This window comes from Mastomys coucha, unplaced genomic scaffold (genome assembly GCF_008632895.1).
Source record: "Mastomys coucha isolate ucsf_1 unplaced genomic scaffold, UCSF_Mcou_1 pScaffold23, whole genome shotgun sequence".
Lineage (NCBI taxonomy): Eukaryota > Metazoa > Chordata > Mammalia > Rodentia > Muridae > Mastomys > Mastomys coucha.
This window is the reverse complement of record NW_022196906.1, coordinates 7102819-7107824: the sequence shown is the minus strand read 5'-3', so window position 1 is coordinate 7107824 and position 5006 is coordinate 7102819.

Genomic DNA, 5006 nt, shown 5'->3' with positions numbered 1-5006 from the left:
TTGCAAGACATGTTTTATGTTGTTCTTGGGGATGGAGCATAAGGTTCTTTCACGAAATGCCTGTTTTTTTTTTTTGTTGTTGTTGTTTGTTTTTGCTTCTGTGGGTAATTCTGCTTAATTCAGGGAAGAAGTAATAGCAATTGATTTTGAGTCAAAGAAAAAATGTAGTCATTCTTTAATTGTAGTCATTCTTTAATCCATAGTGATGCTTGTTTTTGATATCTATCCATTTGACTTTTTTCCAACTTATCCCACATCAAAAATATGAGGAGGGGATAGCAGATAGTTTAACAATGCCAGAACTTCAGTTGGAAACTATATCATTTGAGGCTGTGTGTGTTACCTATGTTGTTCGTTTTCTTTTGTCATTGAGAAATAATAACCAGGAAAAGCAACCAAAAAAATCGGAAACTTAATTTGGTTTATTGTTTCCGGATTTTGTTTCTAGTCAGCAGGCTCAATAGCTGTGAGCCCATAGTTACGCATGCTACCCTGGTGGCTGGAGAATGTGGTAGAGCCCCAAAACATGGCTTACACTAGCCATGTAACAAAGGGGTGTTACACTGAGCGTCAGGGCAAAGGTCAAGTTAACCTTAAAGGCAGGCTCCTAAGTCCTAAGACTTCCTTCTTCCAGGTGATCTTCACTTCCTAATGTCTCCATTACTGCTCATTAGTGGCACCATGTTAGGACTTCATCAATAAATGATGAAGTCAAAACCCTCATGTTTAATCAACCTCTGAGCACAACTTGCAATTAGGGCTCAATTCTTCATTGTATGAGCTATCTTAAAGGAAGCATCATGTCTAAACCCTGACATTACCATTTAATTGTCATTTTCTTCTTGTGAGTTAGAGCATAATAGAGCATAATAGAATGTTTTATGCTAGTGGGAAAAATGTACATAGATGCTTAGCAATTTACAGTGAACCATTGTAAGAAACATTAGTTATCCATGTTTAATAATGCTTATCTGGAGACTCTTCAATTAAATTTCATGTGTATATTGGGATTTTCTGATAATCTCCTGTGTTCTTCAAGAATAGACTCTAAAAGAAGCCAATCATAATATCTCATGCCTTTGGGTCAGCACTCATAAAATCAGACCAAAAATAACTACGAAATATCCCCTACTGTCTGTTCCGGAGCTCCAGTATGGGAATAAAAATGAAGACTTTCTAGTGGTCATCTCATTAGCTGCATAAATGAAAATAAGTCTGTAGTACAAAAAAAATAGCTGAGCACACTTTTAATTGAATCACTTAAGGGTGAAGAGACAGAAAGATCTTTATAAGTTTGAGGCTAGTCTGGTCTAAATAGTCAATTCCAGGAGAGCAAAGGTTATATATTTAAAAAAAAAAAAGGAAAAAAATATTTGCTATGAAAGTGGGAGAGAGAGAGAGAGAGAGAGAGAGAGAGAGAGAGAGAGAGAGAGAGAGAGAGAGAGAGAGAGAGAGAGAGAGAGAGAGATTGAGAAAGACTGAGAAATGGAGACAGATGAGATCCCATAGTGTCATGCATTTTTGAACTTCATGTTTGAGCTTGCCTGAGGCGGTTACACCCCTATGTCTTAGCTAAGCAATGAAATACAATATTTTTTCATGTAGTAGCTTGAGCTGGGCATTGATCTTTTGTCACTGAATGGGTATTAATGAATATAGAAAGGTAAAATGAAGAAACTTATACCCTGTGGTTGTAAAGGTTACAGAGTCTAAGGCAATTTTTTTGTGTTTTCTGTTTATAACTAGTATGTGGGAAGAAGTGTAACAATAAGAAAACAAAATCTAAATCTTGTCTTAGAATTTATTGTAAACTTGCTGAAAACTATTTCTGTCCAGGAAAACTTATACAGTAGGAAATTGCTATAGAAAAGTATTTTTGATACTCAATTTAGATGGCAATATAATTTATTGACTGCCAAGAAAAATTGGCACTGAGAAAAATCTACGAAAGAAAAAATGTAGAGATATAGAAAGATTAACAATGTTGGTTAGCAGCAGCACTGAAGGAACAATCAGATTTTGGAGAGGCCCAGGAATGTCTATCTGAGGTGAAACTCGGAAACACCTTGACTGGAAAGAAAGAGACAAGTAGCAGCCTGCCTCCAGTGAGGGGCATGCTTAGTAAGGAAAGTGAGGCAAAGAGGAAAGCCAGCAGAATTACTAATATCTTTTATTCCTGAAGTCTATAGCTTAAAATTTTTGATTTAAAATGCATGCTTAGAAAAATTATTCCTTTCTGCAATTTTCTCATTGTATTTTTGTAATAAGAATGTTAAGCTTTTTGCTGCCAGGGTTAAATAGTCAATATTTCACGACCATAACCAATTCCTTCTTATGTTAGATAAATTATTGAAGTTGTTGTGTACTTGCAAGGCTTGCAGGATTTGAAAAAAATAAAGCAGTGAAGAAGATACTTTTTTCTTTCTTCTTTTGAGCAGGATCAAATACAGGTTTTTGGAGAGACTTTCCTTATAACTTTTCTATCCAAGTGCCAAATTCTTGTAGAATCTTTATTGTGTATTGTTTGATTAGAATTTATTTGTTTGCTTTGTGTTACATGAGAATTTGTTTAATTTCAGTTAATTCTGGCATTTTTATATGAACCATCAGTGCTAAAAATTCATATTACTGAAGTAACTGTCAGGGAAAGGTGACCAACATAACATCACCTTCATATTTAGTGTGTACTAAAAAGCACACAGTCAGAGAAAGCTAACTGCCCTACTTTGAGACTCATTTTTATTTCTGTTTCCTTAAACACTTTAGTGTCATACGTTTACACAAACATTCAGATTTTGTTAAATTGACATCTGTGTCTTTGGTTATGGTTTATTCTGGCTATGGTTCAAATTCAAACAATGATAGTATCATGTACATTCACACAATATTCAGTAGCTCTTTAAAAATAAAATTCTTCTCTATCAGGTTAATCCTGGGTTTAGAGTCTGTTTTTTTTCCCAAGCACAGATTATAGAGTCTTAGAACAACCCACAATATCATCCTTTCTTATGAAATAGAGTTAATGCCAACTTTCAGCTGAGCACCTTGGAGTTCAGTGACCTTATAGGCATCAGACACTGGATACACTTTCTGGTACTCTGCGATGATGACAGTAGTAATGATGGTGACAGTGAGGATGGCAGTAATGCCAATGATCAAGCCATTATTCCATAGGATTCAGGAAAGAAGCCTTTGGGTGAGTTCCTAGTGGTTAGACAATGCCTAGTAAATGTGCACTTACAGGTAAAAAGCACATCTTTAGTACTAGTCCCAAACCTACCTGGCTTGGGCAAAACCACAGCTCTGTTAAAGAAACCAATTCTCCCCACATCCTATTTGAGAATCTCCAATTAATTTTTAATAGTGAGCTCGAGACTACAGGATGGACACCACGTATAGCTGAATCTGATTAATCTTTTTTCTAATCTCTAATCTCTAATCTCTTCTCTAGTATCCCTGGTGGCTGAAGCATTTTCCTCCTCACTACCCACTCCAATGTTCTGGATTCCCGAATGAAAGACACACACATGCAGCTTTACGTTTTTATATGCCTTAAACAGCTCAATGGTTGAGTCATTCCCAAACCTCCATGTGGCTAACACCTCCCCTCTGATATTCCTGAGTTATTACCTACTAAAATCTATATTCCGTCTTTGCTACCCTAGACCCAGTTTGGGGGCGGGTACTGGGGCCACTCTTCTCTGGTTCTTGCATGATTGCTATGCTCTCCCTTCTGTACCTCTCAGACCTGGTCCTTATTCCTTGCCCAGCATGGTAGTCACATTGCCTGTGAATTCTAAAGTCCTGCCTCTGTCTCCCTGCCCAGCCACTGGACGCTGGCAATTTTACTTACCAATTAAAACCAACTGCAGTCAGAGACTTACATGCAGATTCTCATGCAATTATGGGAACCTAAGTTACATAATATAAACATTAGACCAAATCCACAGCAGTCTTTCTTTATTTCTGTCAATTTCAGGGATGCTCTTTAATTTGAACAAGATCTGGAGTAATAGCACTGATTAAAAAATAGTTAACATGGCAGTTATCAAGAAAGCAAATGACAAGTGCTGGTGTGAGGGTGGGAAAAGAGGAATCCTAATTTACTATTGTGGAAGTGTAACTTTTATAGCAATTATGAAAAATCGGTGTGCAGATTTATCAAAAATCTGAGAACCTCATATCACTGTGATTCTCATTCAGCTGTGTTTATTGTTGCTCTGCTTACAGTAGCAAGGAAAAGGAGTCAATATAGATGCCCATTAGCACATGAATGGAGAATGAAATGTGCCACATAGTCACAATGAAATTTTCCTCATCCATAAGGACAAATGTAATTATTAAGTTTGTGGGAACATGGAGAGATGTGAAAAATATCAATTGAGGTAGCCAAGGTTCAGAGAGACACATGTTATACATCATTTCTAATGTACAGATCTTGGCTTCTATGTATTATGTATGTATATTTATGTTAGAATGAATAAGTATAGATGCAAGAAATACAGAAAGATCCATGAGATGTAAAAAAGAGCAGACTTCGGGGAGAATAGTGGGTAGGCTAAGAAGACATATGTGATATGGAAATGAAGGAATGTTTAGGGAAGCAAGAGTTTGAACTTAATGGGGAGAAAGAAATGGAAGAGATGAAAGGGTGTATGGGGATGTCAACCAAAACAAAGTTTGCATGAAAATACCATATAGAAACATGCTCCATCATGTGTTAACATAAAGTAAATAAACAAGAGAAAGACAAAAATATGAAGACTGGAGTCTGTAATGTTCAGTTCTTCAGAGCTGGGGTAGAGAAGCTGCAATCAGGTTGGCAAACAGAGAGGAACTTTGGAATAGTCTCTGCACTGGGCTTCAACCTGCTTCCTAAGTTGAAAACACAGATGTATATGACCACACTCAGCACATTTATTTTGTTTTATTTTGCATCACTTCAATTCATGAAGCCATGGCTATCTTGCCCAAAAAGGCAAGGGAAAAAAATCCAACCTTGCAGA